The sequence below is a fragment of the Saccostrea cucullata genome, unplaced genomic scaffold (assembly GCF_032062105.1).
Source record: "Saccostrea cucullata isolate Sc308-1 unplaced genomic scaffold, CSIRO_AGI_Scuc_v1 ctg744, whole genome shotgun sequence".
In the NCBI taxonomy this organism is placed as follows: Eukaryota; Metazoa; Mollusca; class Bivalvia; order Ostreida; family Ostreidae; genus Saccostrea; species Saccostrea cuccullata.
In genome coordinates this window covers 123,822-139,759 of record NW_026922928.1, presented here as the reverse complement: position 1 = coordinate 139,759, position 15,938 = coordinate 123,822, and the positions used below count along the sequence as shown (strand labels likewise).

The window sequence follows — 15,938 nt, the reverse complement described above, 5'->3', positions numbered from 1 at the left end:
CTTTTATTTTCATCATGAAAATAGCTTACATGCTAATGTCCATGAAAAGAAAAAAATTAATTTGTAATGCATTTTACCAACAAGGCCCAACCCTACCGCCTGACAAATAAAAAAAGTGTCAGTAATTTGAAATTGTTCAAGTACTTTAAGAAGTTCATGGGCTAAATGTTCACTTAAGCCACAATATACCTCTCCTTTCTTGACCAACCTTCTTTTACCTACATATTTTATGTCAAACTTAGAATACATACTACCCTCTGGCTCAGATGAACTAAATACTGTGGGATCACTAAATCCAGGAAGCATGAATTTTAACAATTTTTCAAAGGTGTAGCACACTTCCAATTTTGACAACAATTTCACTGTTTAATGTTCAGGGGTAAAGATTTTTTTTATGAAGATAGCAGTTTTTTTTTCATGAAGATTGCATTCAGTTTGGGCCACACGCCTCAAAATCCTTGGAGGATTCATAATTACTGTAGAGGCTATGTACAACAAGAGGCCCACAGGCCACATCACTCGCCTGAGTAACTGGCCATTCTGTTCTTTACCCGACCCCCCGACCCACGTAATACCTATTGTGACCCACCCTACCCCAGAGGGTCATGAATTGGACAATTTAGAATCTACACTACACCAGGTTGCTTCCATGTAAGTTTAAGCTTTTCTGGCCCAGTGGTTTTTGAGAAGAAGACTTTAAAGTTTTTCCCTATATACATGTATTTCAATGTAAAATTCGGATTCCCTGTTATGGCGTCTGCCCTACCCCAGCGGCCACGAAGGTTTCCTATATATTTCAATGTAAAACTTGGATCTCCTGTTGTGGCTCTGTGCAACCTCCAGGGGTTATGATTTTTACAATATAGAATCCACACTACTTCAGGATGCTTCCAAACAAGTTTCAGATTTTCTGGTCCAGTGGTTCTTAAGAAGATTTTTACTATATATTTCTATGGTAAACTTGGATTCCCTATTTGCCTCTCCTTCCACCACAGGTCATGATTTTAACAATTAAGAATCTACACTATTGATACTTTCACACAAGTTTCAGCTTTTCTGGCTCAGTGGTCCTTGAGAAGAAGATTTTTTTATGGCCCCATCTTTTTATTTTTTTTGATTATCTCCCTTTGGAAGGGGGTTTGGCTCTTCATTTTAACAATTTACATTCCCCTTTACCAAAGTATGCCTTGTACTAAGTTTGGTTAAAATTGGCTCAGTGGTTCTTCAGAAGTTGAAAATGTGAAAAGTTTACAGACGGACGACAGGTTGATCAGAAAAGCTCATTTAAACTTTCAGCACAGGTGAGCCAAAATGAAAAAGTTCAAAATGTTGATAAAATACATACTATGAAAACAGATAGCAAGGAGTCGCTTCATGACTCAGGTGATGTAAATAAAGCATTACGCTACTCACATAAAAATTACCATGTCATAATGCCCATCTGAATGAGCAATAATTTTAAATGAATTTATAGCAAAAAATGGTCACTTAACATGATATACATGTAACAGTTTTTTGCTATTGTCATCAGATCTGTAAGCACAAATGTGACCCATCTGAAAAATAGTAGTGTGTAAGATGTCCGAATTAAAATCATACATCTGTGTAGGTTGTCACATTTTGTTTGAATATCACAACCAGAAGTCTCTGTCGAGACTGAAGCTCTACTGGTTTGAACTTATAGCAAAGGAAGAGAAAAGTACTTAAGCAGCTGGGATTTGAAACTAAATAGAATAATGATCGTTGATAAAGTCTCTTTATGTTCTTAGTGTAGTCTACTTGTGTGCCAAGTTATACTGAAATCAGATCAAAACTGTAGGAGGAGTAGCATTTTGAAACAATTTTACAGACATTTCTATTTTTAGTAACCACGGCAACACCGTTCATCAAAATTAAAATTCGATATACAGAATTATGTATCTTAGTGTATTCTACTTATGTGCCAAATCAAGACCAAAACTGTAGGAGGAGTAGCATTTTGAAACAATTTTACAGATATTTCTATTTTTAGTAACCATGGCAACATCGTTCATCAAAATTAAAAACCGATACACAGAATTTTGTATCTTAGTGTATTCTACTTGTTTGCCAAGTAATACTGAAATCAGACCAAAACTGTAGGAGGAGTAGCATTTTGAAAGAATTTCACAGAAATTTCTATTTTTAGTAACCACGGCAACACCGTTCATCGAAATCAAAAACCGATACACAGAATTATGTATCTTAGTGTAGTCTACTTGTGTGCCAAGTTATAATGAAATCAAACCAAAACTGTAGGAGGAGTAGCATTTTGAAAGAATTTCACAGAAATTTCTATTTTTAGTAACCACGGCAACACCGTTCATCAAAATCAAAAACCGATAAATAGAATTATGTATCTTAGTGTAGTCTACTTATGTGCCAAGTTATACTGAAATTAGACCAAAACTGTAGGAGGAGTAGCGTTTTGAAAGAATTTCACAGAAATTTCTATTTTTAGTAACCACGGCAACACCGTTCATCGAAATCAAAAACTGATACACAGAATTGTGTATCTTAGTGTAGTCTACTTGTGTGCCAAGTTATATTGAAATTAGACCAAAACTGTAGGAGGAGTAGCATTTTGAAAAATTGTTTACAGACAGACGGACAGCTAGACAGACAGCTAGACAGACGGACAGACGCCGGACACATTACTATCGCATAAGCTCTTCTGGTCTCTGACCAGTAGAGCTAATAAAAAGTCTTCCATATTATTCAGTACAGTGTACACTTAGTTACAAGGAAATTCCTACCATACTTCAAATACATTCTGCAACATATAAGATAATTTCTTAGGCACAAACAATGAAAAGGTTGTGAAGCAGTAGTACAAATCATGCACGTTATAAAAAGTTAGTTGAAAACATAAAATAATCAGAAAAGCTTTTCATCACTTTTAGCCAAACTGAGAAAAGGTAACTAGAGACACACCTCCTTTCATAAACCTTCTCAAATATAGGCTGAAATTTAAAAAAATTACACTCAATAAATCTTTCCTTTGGTGAAAATGCACTCTTAGTATTCAAAATTAATATCGAAACATAATGTAAAACAAAAGCAAAGTACAACCCATTTTTATTGCATGCTTTTGCATATTTTACTTTTCTATAGCAACAGTACCCAAAAATGTGCTTTCTAATATGTTAACAGTTTACATGTACCTGTAAAGCAATTTTTTCACATACTTTTCATACACACTTGAAGTGTCTAAATGAGTAAAATTCACTAACCTTCTTTCCCTCCGACAAAGTAATGCACATTGATCATATGATGTATTCATGTACATTATATAAATAAACCTTACTGGATCAAACACAACATTAAAGCCCTCTACACTGTTCTCCAAAGTAACAATGAACAAGAAACTGAGAACACATTCAAAGGTAAATAATTTGCACTTTAAAATGTCATCACTAACAACCATGTTTTTCATAGACAACCATATAACTTGGACTTTCATCTGTAATAATGGTATAAAACATTTTTGACTCTTCAGATTTGAAAATCACTCCATGAAAACAAAATAACAACAACAAAAAAAACATAGCACCCCCCCCAAGAAAAGAAAAGAAATAATCTGAAGCCTCCTTTTTTCTAACCCCCCCCCCCCATACAAGAGCTCATCTGATTTATTCTAAAGTGACTCAGACTAAAGTGATACAGTTGCTGTCTCCAATCAATCTTAATTTTAAAGAAACAAATAAACATTCCTTCTATACCAACAATTTTCATTTAGACCATCTAAAAAATACTCTTTGCCTTCCTAAATACAGGGTGAAAACAAATTAGGGGTAGATATATTACTCAATTTTTTTTTCAGAAATTTTAACATGAATGCTTAATTTCAAGAAATTCTTTTCAAATTTGAGATTCTGATTTTTCTTTCACATGTGCATATTTTGTACTTGCCAATATAAAAATTAAAATACAGTCTCGTGTTTTTGGGTGTGAAAATTTTGGTATTTATGAAAAATAATTTCTTTCAATTTAAGTCAGGATAATATAGTCCGAAGATGGCCCTAATAAAATCAAGTCAATATATAAACTTATATACTACAAAGGCGATAAAAGTTACTTCCTTTAAAGTCTAAAAGAATATAAAATGATGAGATACTATACTTTCCATATATACATGAACATCTGTGCTTTCTACATTGCGCTGATATGTCACAGGCTTTGCATTCATTATCAACTTTTGAAATGAAAGTTATTACACAAGAACTCTTGATATTCAACCAAGCACCAAAAACTCACTTATCTTGAAAAAATCCCTAAACATGCCAATTGATATAAGCAATAAGAATAAAAATAAAATTCATAACTGTTTGTTCCATACATCAAAAATCATACAGAATGAAAAAAAAGATTGACCTTGCTGTCATTTGCTGTAAAACATCTTCAAATATTTTAGCACTTAAACTTTCTACATCTGGTTCACATTCAATAATCATATTTTCTCATTGATTCGTTGACATGCCTAATTAAGTTTATTGCTACGCTTTTGTGTTTTTCTCCTCCCTTTGCTATTCCAACTAAGCAAGCTTTCACTGTATTCATTGCTACCAATAGATGCTTATCTTCCTCTGATTCAGCATCCTTCCGTTTAAAGACCAGGACTGGATTTCCACCATCTTCTACTTTTTTGAGAAAGGCGAACTTGGAATTCTCAAACTCTGGCCCATTTATATAAAAATCTGAGCTATCTTCATAGTGTGAGGCAAGTCGTTTTACTTGGGCTGGACTTGCAGACATTCCTGGTGACAAAGCCCATGGATTTCCTTCCTGATCATATATTCCACACTTCAACATAGTACTTCCATCACCCTTAAAGACATTGACATAAGCATCCCAGGAGCCCATTGTCTGTAGTTATCTGTAATAAGACAAAAGATTAAAAATACTAAATATTTCGTTAGCATCATTCCTCAAGTCCCCTTCATTCACAAGATATTTATCAGTTTTTTTAAACCTGTTATCTAATCATGAAGTAAACATGTTGAAGTTCCCCAAAATTATTTATGTGTGTACAGGATAATACGACGGGTGATCGAAAAGTTGCAAACTATCTCTATATCTACAAAACCAGAATTCAGATTAGGGAAAAAAATGGTACACATGTAGCCATACACAAGGTCTATAAATAGCATATGCTGAATAAAGCATTACTCCTCATTTGTGACGTCACAATGTAAAAATGACGTCACTATGCAGGTCACTTGTGATGAAAAACGGTTTTCTTAGTCGGACTTGTTCAACAAACAACTGTAAAATTTATGGTATATCTTAGAAATCCCTTGGAAGAAGCGTATACTAATTTTCACATACTTTAATAAGACGAATGACTTCTTATAAATTCCATCAATGATTGGATTGATCGTTTTAGTTAAGGAAGGCAGATGGTTAAAAATGATACTTGTTATTTTGCCCAGTGAACGCAAGTTTGAAAAGAGATGTGTATTTAATTAAGCAATTAGCTATCAAAGGCCACCAATTTACACTTTGAAAAATAGCTGAATATTTCAACAATAATATGATTATTAAATACCTACGATATCGTTTACTTTAGATTTTAAACATATTAGATATGTTAAAAAGGAGGCATCCATTCTCTATCCGCCTTGAATAAACGTCTCTCCCGAGGCAGAAGATTTGAGTTTTGATGGTCGCCATGCTTATTTTTGGAAAGGATATTCTTATCCACCCATTCTATTGCAGAGAATTGATCATTTCTAACAAATTAAATGGTCTTGTTATAAAAATTAACTTGCATGGAAAGAAATATAAAAATCAGAAAAATCTTTCAGCTTCAGTGACAGAATGCTGCGGAAGGGGTCAGGTGACTGGCTATATCACGTGATTCGTGCATGAGCAGAACGGTGGCAGGTGTGCATTAAAATCAGAGAGGACTAATTCAAAATATAATCAACACTGAAACCAAATATTGTGCCTTTTATGGAAGTTATTCAATTAGTTTGCGAACTTTTTGATCACCCCTCGTAAACTCTCAAAGTATTGATCATCAGCTGATTGACTTTCCATTGTCAAGCTTCACAGCATAGTCACTGATTAACGACAGTGTTTGTTTTAACACAGCCAACATTTCTCCATCTCAAGGTGCATGGCAGTCATAGTATAAACACAATTAACTACTCAAGTCATAAAAAACGTAGGTGTCAGGACTGAAATGCAATAGAATTTTATCATGGCGGCGGCCAATTTTAACCATGGGGCACATAAATTTAACCATGGCTCCCCTTGTAGAGAACCCTGCTTCATTCAAACCTTATTTATGATAGGTGGAGGAAAATGCATCATGTCGATACATTTCTCATCTTTTCTGCAGAAAGTTCTTTGAAAATTTTTCTTGATTTGCCCAATTTTTCACTGTAAATAGGTTTTGATTACAACATTATGTTAGTAAGCTTTGAAAGCAAAAACTAACTTAGTGTTGGGCGTATAACATTTGAATAAAATTCAAATTAGATCATATGACTGAATCTGCAAGATGGTAGAACACCTTTGACATCCGAGGTCAGTGTGCGAAGTATGAGCAACCCTGATGGAGCTCTGAGTGAACATGTCGCGCACTTGGAGCTCCTCAGGTGGCTTGTACCTTGCACACAGTTAGAAGTGGAGTATGTCAGCCAAGGATTGCTGATTGCAAGCACCCTGCATATGCGGCCATCTTTTCTGTGTTTGTGACTTTCAGCTGCGCATCCCGATCTTTAATAACTTTGCATCACACGGTTCACACTGAATTTTTTTTCAAACGGTCATCTAAACCGCTGTTTTCTTCAAAGTTATCGGTCCAAACAAAGGACAAGTCTCAATGGGGCTTATCTGTGGTCCCCGGTTACTCGTCAAATTTCGAACATTTTTCAAACAAGAGGCCCACGGGCCTTATAGGTCACCCGAGTATTATGTAACAACTTTCCAACAATCGAATTTGGTTCCGTTTTAAACCAGGGGCCATGAAATTCACAATTTTGAAAGAGGCACAATTGCTTATCATAATTATAAACTTAGCATGCTTTTAACTCTATTTACTTAAGACCCAGAGGTAGATCAGAGTTAAAAGGAAAAAATGCACTTCCACTCTGTAAACCGTTGTGCACCCCACCCCAAAGAAACCACTGACCCTGGAGCTACATATTTCAAAATTTTGGAAATTTTATCCTAATTTTACTTCATCATAAATGGTTGATTAATACCTAAGAGCAGATTTCAAAGCATTAATTCATTTTCAGACTATGTAACCCTCCCCCCTTACCCAGGGGTATGAAATTAACCATTTTGCTAGATGCACCTTTCTTCATCCTAAATAAATATACTTGGATCATTAGCATAACATACAGAAGCAAAGGAAAAGATTGTCAAAGAATTAATTAATCAAAAGAGCCCCGCCCTAACACCAGAACCTCTGACCCTGGGGCCATAAAATTCACAATTTTATAGGAGGCACTGTTGCTCATCATAACTATGTACTTAATTAGTTTATTTAATACCCAGAAGCAGAGAAGAAGATTTTCAAAGAATAAAAATATAGTGCATACTCACTATATTATCAACAGAACCCCGCCCTAACACCAGAACCCCTGATCCTGGGGCCATAAAATTCAAAAATCTGGAAAAGGCACTGTTGTTCAACATAATTATGTGCTTAGTTTGTTTATTTAATACTCAGAAGCAGAGAAGAAGATTTTCAAAGAATAAATGCATTTTCACTCTATAATCAACACAGCCCCGCCCTAACACCAGAACCCCTGACCCTGGGGCCATAAAATTCACAAATCTGGAAGAGGGGCTCTTGCTCATCATACCTATGTACTTAGCTAGTTTATTTAATACCCAGGAGCAGAGAAGAAGATTTTCAAAGAAATAATGCATTTTCACTATATAATCTATATAGCCCCGCCCTAGCACTAGAACCCCTGACCCTGGGGCCATGAATTTCACAATTTTGGTAGAGGACTCAATGCTCATTACATTCATGCCAACAGTTTGCCTGCTTGATGTTCAGGAGTAAAGAAGACGATTTTTAAAGATTGCAATAATTTTAGTGCTTTTCGCCCTACCCCTCAGGCCCCAGGGGGGCGGGGACCATGAAATTCACAATTTTTGTTTCCCTTCACCCATAGATGCTGTATACCAAATTTGGTTGAAATTGGTTCAGTGGTTTCAGAGAAGAAGCTGAAAATGTTCAAATGTTAACACACGACGGACGAAAACGGATAGCAATAGGTCACCTGAGTTACTCAGGTGAAATAATAAAAGCCTTAAAATTAAAATTCATTATTAATTAATGTCTTTATTATTTGAGTCATCATCTAAAAATGTCAAATAATAGATATTTGCGACATACCAAGCTGCGTGTTGAAGTTAGGGCCCTTTGATTTTCATGAATATCAAATCGCTGACAGGTACACACTTTAAGCTTTTGTAAGCACCCAGCACAGGTTTGTTCAGAGTCAAATTAGATAAAATGTGCATATATTATGTGTAAAGGTTGAGTTAAAATATCTTTGTTGAATAACCTTGTGCTCTATGTTTTCTAATTAAAAGTATTATGATTTTGAACCTCTTTGCTGTCTTCATTTACATGCAATTAACCAATTAATTAAATGACCTGTTTGGAATCATAACAAGCCACATGGATTTATGTCATTACAGGTAAATGCCCACAGTATAAATGTGCTTGCTAGCTCTCAGTTAAAAAGTAATCTGAATTTCATATCGGTCAGCTTGGACTTCTTTGTTTATCTGAGTTACTCAGGTGACCTAATAAAAGCCTTAAAATTAAAATTCATTATTAATTAATGTCTTTATTATTTGAGTCATCATCTAAAAATGTCAAATAATAGATATTTGCGACATACCAAGCTGCGTGTTGAAGTTAGGGCCCTTTGATTTTCATGAATATCAAATCGCTGACAGGTACACACTTTAAGCTTTTGTAAGCACCCAGCACAGGTTTGTTCAGAGTCAAATTAGATAAAATGTGCATATATTATGTGTAAAGGTTGAGTTAAAATATCTTTGTTGAACAACCTTGTGCTCTATGTTTTCTAATTAAAAGTATTATGATTTTGAACCTCTTTGCTGTCTTCATTTACATGCAATTAACCAATTAATTAAATGACCTGTTTGGAATCATAACAAGCCACATGGATTTATGTCATTACAGGTAAATGCCCACAGTAAAAATGTGCTTGCTAGCTCTCAGTTAAAAAGTAATCTGAATTTCATATCGGTCAGCTTGGACTTCTTTGTTTATCTTGTTTAAGTGTTTCAGTGCTCAAGTTTTGTAGATAGAAAATTGTATTTGTAGTTGATTGTGAATCTTGAACATATAATTCATCTATGAAAGGAAAAGATCATATATCAAGAATGTTCTTTTTATAGTATCTAATCTAAATGTCTCTGCCCATTTCCATGTAAAAGGGAAACCATAGTCTGATGGCGGAAAATGTTCTGGCATTCTTTAGTGCGATGGGTGTTAAAAATTGGCTTGTATTTTTTGATATGTTTAATCATTCATTATGAATAAACAATGCCTTTATTAGAAATACTTTGTTATTCACAATGTAATCAAACAAAATACCCTTTGCTTATGTCTAATCAGTAAACCAAGGGTGTAAAAAGGGACCATGCTACTATACTTAAGTAGAATACTCCTTTTTACTGGCCTTGCCAACAGGATCGCCTGATTCTGACAAGTCTGGTTAAGATTCTCACAGTCAATAAACAAACTTGAAAAGAATGGGTGGACTTAAACTAGCTATGGAACATGATTTTTAAAGGCACTTCTCTGATTAAAAAACAATGCTTTATATTTAAGAGCCTTCAAAAACATTTCAAAAACAGTTTCATTTTTTAAAATTCGTTAAAAAATAGAGAAGTTACGATAATTTTTATTTTTATGCTTTCACATGACTTGAAACAAAAAGTGTTGCCATTTTTTAAACAAGAGGCCCATGGGCCTTATAGGTCACCTGAGCATTATGCAACAACTTTCCAGTGATTAAATTTAATTCATCATAACAATACACTTAGCAGTTGCTTAGTTTGTTTACTTAATACCCATACACAAGGTAGGGGAACAAAAATGCATTTCAACTAATCAGTTATATTCAGCAATAATCAGTAGTGCCCCTACCACACATGAACCCCTGACCCTTAGGCCTTGATATTTGATTAATACCAAGGAGCAGATTTCAAACCATTCATTCATTTTCAGTATATAAGTACACCCCCCCCATGGTACCCCTGACCCTGGGGCCTTGAAATTCACAATTCTGGAAGATTAGGGCCCTTGTAGATCATAACTATATAGGTAGTTCATCTGCTTAATACCCTAGAGCAGAGAAGAAAATTTTTAAAGATTAAATGAATTTTCACTATATAATCTATAGAGCCCCGCCCTAACACCAAAACCCCTGACCCTGGGGCCATAAAATTCATAATTTTGCTAGAGGCACTCTTGCTCATCATAACTATGCACTTAGTTAGTTTATTTAATACCCAGGAGCAGAGAAGAAGATTTTCAAAGAATTCATGTATTTTCACTATATAATCAATAGAGCCCCACCCTAACACCAGAACCCCTGACTCTGGGGCCATAAAATTCACAATTTTGGTTGAGGCACTCTTGTTCATCATAACTATGCACTTAGTTAGTTTATTTAATACCCAGGAGCAGAGAAGAAGATTTTCAAAGAATTCATGTATTTTAACTACATAATCTATAGAGCCCCGCCATAGCACTAGAACCCCTGACCCTGGGGCCATAAAATTCACAATTTTGGTAGAGGCACTCTTGCTCATCATAACTATGCACTTAGTTAGTGTATTTAATACCCAGGAGCAGTTGCAGAAGAAGATTTTCAAAGAATTCATGTATTTTCACTATATAATCAATAGAGCCCCCCCCCCCAATACCCGAACCCCTAATCCTAGGGCCATAAAATTCACAATTTTGGTAGAGGCACTCTTGCTCACCATAACTAGGCACTTAGTTAGTTTATTTAATACCCAGGAGCAGAGAAGAAGATTTTCAAAGAATTCCTGTATTTTCACTATATAATCAATAGAGCCCCACCCTAACACCAGAACCCCTGACCCTGGGGCCATAAAATTCACAATTTTGGTAGAGGCACTCTTGCTCATCATAACTATGTACTTAGTTAGTTTATTTAATACCCAGGAGCAGAGAAGAAGATTTTCAAAGAAATAATGCATTTTCACTACCTACTTATTTAGCCCCGCCATAGCACTAGAACCCCTGACCCCAGGGCCATGAATTTCACAATTTTGGTAGAGGACTCATTGCTGATTACAATCATGCAAACAGTTTGACTGCTTGATGCCCAGGAAAAAACATAAAGAAGAAGATTTTTAAAGATTGCATTAATTTTAGTGGTTTTGGCCCCACCCCTCAGGCCCCTAAAATTCATGAAATTCACAATTTTTGTTCTCCTTCACCCATAGATGCTTTGTGCCAAATTTGGTTGAAATTGGTTCAGTGGTTGCAGAGAAGAAGCTGAAAATGTTCAAATTTTTAACGCACAACGCACGACGCACGACGACGGACGAAAACGGATAGCAATAGGTCACCTGAGTTTACTCAGGTGACCTAAAAATCAAAGGGACAAAATCTACTACACTACTGTTCTTCATTTAATGCAAAGTTCTTTACAATAACTATATAAACAAAAAAATATGTATTTAAATTGTTTTCTAGTGTATATGATATATTAATAACATGAAAATCAAATATTGTACGGTTGCCAGAACTTTCAAGATCGAAATGTAGTAATGTTTACACTTTCTTTTTCATTCTATGCGAGATAGAAACTTAAAAAATATCATGATCAAAGTAATTACAAGATTTATTTATATTCATGTTCAAGAAGATAAATGACTCAATTCTAAGTCCAATAATTTCTCATTAACCTACTTTAAATATACACTACATATGTTGTTCCTCTGACAGTCTGTTACGTGCAAAGTTCTCCTTGATTAATTGTAGTCTGTAATTTCTAAATTAAATCTGAATTATTTTTGATTTTTTTTTATTTTTATGAAGTAAATCAAATTGATCTGTACTGGTGTAGTTTGATATAGATAAGCTTGGCTTGAAAGGGTGGGCGGTGGGGGGGGGGGGGGGGGATGTTAAATAGAATGGAATTATCAAGTAAAGTTCATTTCTTGAGTGTGTATATGTGTATTTAGAAAACCATCTGAATTTTTGATAAAATTAATATGAAAAGTGAAAAGCCGACAATGTTATATGCTGAATACCCCCCCCCTTTCTGGTTTGACCCTCACCATCGTACGTCGCCTTACATAGTCAAAATAAACTACATTCTTGAAAGCAAGATATTCACATGGTGTTGTGAGAATTGCACCCTGCAATATAATAGGATCCTGACAGCAAAGGGCAAATAACCTTATCAGCCAAAAATAGTCCATGTCATCAAACATGATTTGGTGTTGAATACAAGAATTTAAAAGAATTTTTAAGTCAAATTCTCATAGAAATTACTTTACTGTTTTACTATTTTCATATAATGATACAGAGACTGAAAAAAATGTGGGGAGGGGGTATTTCTTACTGTTTAATAGCACCTTAAATAAATCAAAAATTTAGATTATGAAGAATTATTTTATTTAAAATTTTTCTTTTAAAGGGTTTCTATCACGCATCAAAATTTCTTTAAAATGAAAGAAAAAGTGAGCAAGCTCACATACCCCACGCTCCCCCAAAAATCAAAGTGCTGAAAATTCCAGAAAAAATGAAAGAATTGGAATTTCCCGGTAATATGCACATCTACAAATTGTTTCCTAAATATCTGCAAAGTTTGATGAAATTCTGTACAGCGGTCTATGAGGAGTTGCACTGACAAACTGTTCACCACTATATTCAAGATATCCCCAAAAATCTAAGTTGTAAAGTGCCAAAATTCCCAGAAAAATAATGGAATCGGAATTTCCTGGTAAAATGCACATCTATACATTAAGTTTGACGAAATTCTGTGCAGTGGTTTATGAGGAGTTGCGCTGACAAACTATTCATCTCTATATAAAAGGTATGGCCAAAGCCCTAGTATTTAGTGCGGGAATTTCCGGAAAAAATAATGGAATCGGAATTTCCTGGTAATATGCACATCTACAATTTTCTTGAACAGTTTAGGTGCAAGAAAATCACACCAACCTTGATTCTAAGATTTCGATGATTTTTCCATTCCTTGAAATATTTATCCATCCCCTGTGATCTAGGCATCAATTATAATAAATATTACATCACTGATAGATTTCTGTGCTGGTTGTGTTAAGCTTTAGACCTTGTCAAATGCCCATCATCAAATTAGTATTAACAACTTAATCTATACCAAATTAATTTTGAAAAGAAAAGGCTGGCCATCAAATGACATATGTTATAAACTGAACAGCAGTTCTTCTGTCTAATCCCCAAAGGGTACAGATAAGACTGCTTAATCATAGCGACTGAGACAGCCAGCCTTCCTACATTGAACTCATTAATTAATCTTTAACTGGATGCTTGTCTACTCATTACTACCAAGAGATGAATGGGTCTGCACTATCTACTATAATTTTTTTTAAAACATATAAAATACCAAAAGATTTTTTTTGTGGTTGAGATTTAACGTCCAACAGGTTTTAATATGTAATTCATATGGACATGCTTATTCCACCCCACCCCATAAAATTAATTTTTAAAATTTAATAATATTACATAATATCAGATTAGTCTATTATGCAATATCAAATTAGTTTTAATTACTTTTCATCAAATTCATTTTAAAACTTAAGCTAGTCAACAAGAGCTATAGCCTATTTTTAATCAAACAGGCTTACCCATTTGCCCAATACTCCAGGGATATAGATAACACCAATGCTCTGTCAGTTACCTCCTCTCACTCAAAACCCATTAATTTCTCTCTAATTTGACATGCAATTTTCTGTTATCAAAATTCTTCTTGACCAGTGCTTGATAATTACACTCATGGGAGAGGTAGGATTTCTCTAACTTACATTATATTTGTTATAGATTGCTGTCAAGTATATGCTTAAAAAAAATAAGTATTTTCTTGATTTAACAATTTTTTTAATAAGGACAGTGCAATACTCTTACATTATTTGGGATGTGTTAATGAATAGTAAAAAGACACTTTTTTTTTTTTAAATTTCACTTAAATTAAAGGTCACAGTGACCTTGAAATAGGTCGCGACACACCTTCTACCTAAGATGCATAAACTGGCCAAGTTTGATGATTGTAAGTCTTATGGTTTTCTTGTTATGGGCTGGAAAGGATTTTTCCATATTTGGCTATAACCTTAATTAAAGGCAGAGCGACCTACTTTTTGTGCGCGACACACCTTCTACGTAAGATGCATAAACTGGCCAAGTTTGATGATTGTAAGTCTTATGGTTTTCTTGTTATGGGCCGGAAAGGATTTTTCCATATTTGGATATAACTTCTTAATTAAAGGTCAGAGCGACCTACTTTTCGTGCACGACACACCTTCTACCCAAGATGCATCAGATGACAAAGTTTGATAATCCTAGGCCCAGTAGTATTAAAGTTATGAGCCGGAAACGAAAAAGCTAACAGACAGACGGACGGACACGAAGCCTATAACATAATACGTCCCGTCTTAAGACGGGCGTATAAAAAGTGCGGAAATTCCCGGAGAAAATAATGGAATTGGAATTTCCTGGTAATATGCACATCTACACATTGTGTCCTAAATACCTGCAAAGTTTAACGAAATTCTGTGCAGCGGTTTATGAGGAGTTGACAAACTGTTCATCTCTATATTCAAGGTATGGCCAAATGCCAAGGTATGGCCAAATGCCTAAGTTAAAAAGTGCCAAAATTCTCGGAAAAAATAATGGAATCGGAATTTCCTGGTAATATGCACATCTACACATTGTGTCCTAAATACCTGCAAAGTTTGACGAAATTCTGTGCAGCGGTTTATGAAGAGTTGCGCTGACAAAAAAAAGGACTGACTGACACTCTGACGGACGGGTCAAAAACATTATACCTCACGCAACTAGTTGCGTGGGGTATAATTAAACATTATTATATTCTTGGAACATATAATTATTGTTTAATTATGTAATGTTTTAAACTGTCGTATTTAAGCCATAATACGTCCGTAATGTACGGTCTTCAGATTGAAAATCTCCACTAATTAGATAGGGGTCATGTGGTACTGAAACGTCATAGGTGTCAATGGGCAATATTAGACCTCGTAAAGTGTATTGTAAGAAAACAGCTACCGTATAGATATTTGCATGAAATAAAAAGAATACACCACTACTAGGTTGTAAGAAATTTTAATATAAAACCTCAATGATATTGACAATATAATATACACTTATCTACTGGTTGTGAGTGGGATAGCTTTTTTATCAAACCCGCGACAGCAAAACTATTTTATTTAGGGCTTGCCCGAAGGGAATAGTTCCTGACAAGGATTTGATAAAAGAGTTATCCCACTCACAACCAGTGGATAAGCGTTTTATTATACTGATGTTTAATTTAATTTCTGAGTTTGAATTTCTTGGAATAAGATAATTCTGCAAGAATAATCTGAAGTCATTATGACTTCATCAGTTTAAAGATTTATCGCTTGAAATCAAAATTGGCAGCAACAATTGCATGAAAATTTTCCGAGGGTGGATCGCAAAAAACTATACCCCAGAGTATAGTTTTGCTATGCGTAGACTATAAAGGATAGTTATTTTACCTTCTGAACTTTATATAGGAAACATTTTAACAGAAGTATAATAACATTGGCTATGGATGCTCAATACTATATGTATTAACTTCTACAACAACAAAAATAAACAAAACCAGAAGTCTCTGTCAAGACTGTAGCTCTAC

At 34.7% G+C, this 15,938-nt stretch overlaps 1 long non-coding RNA gene across 1 annotated transcript in view; it reads right to left on the bottom strand.

Moving 5' to 3' along the window:
- Positions 1-1,586: 1,586 nt before the first annotated feature.
- The window catches only part of LOC134262812 (uncharacterized), a 46,691-nt gene continuing 32,339 nt past the window's right edge, over positions 1,587-15,938 (bottom strand). Inside the window, exons 2-3 of the long non-coding RNA XR_009991113.1 lie at positions 4,372-4,894; positions 1,587-1,601 (exon numbers count right to left, since the gene is read on the bottom strand). This is a non-coding gene — a long non-coding RNA (uncharacterized LOC134262812). The remainder of the gene's footprint in view (positions 1,602-4,371; positions 4,895-15,938) is intronic.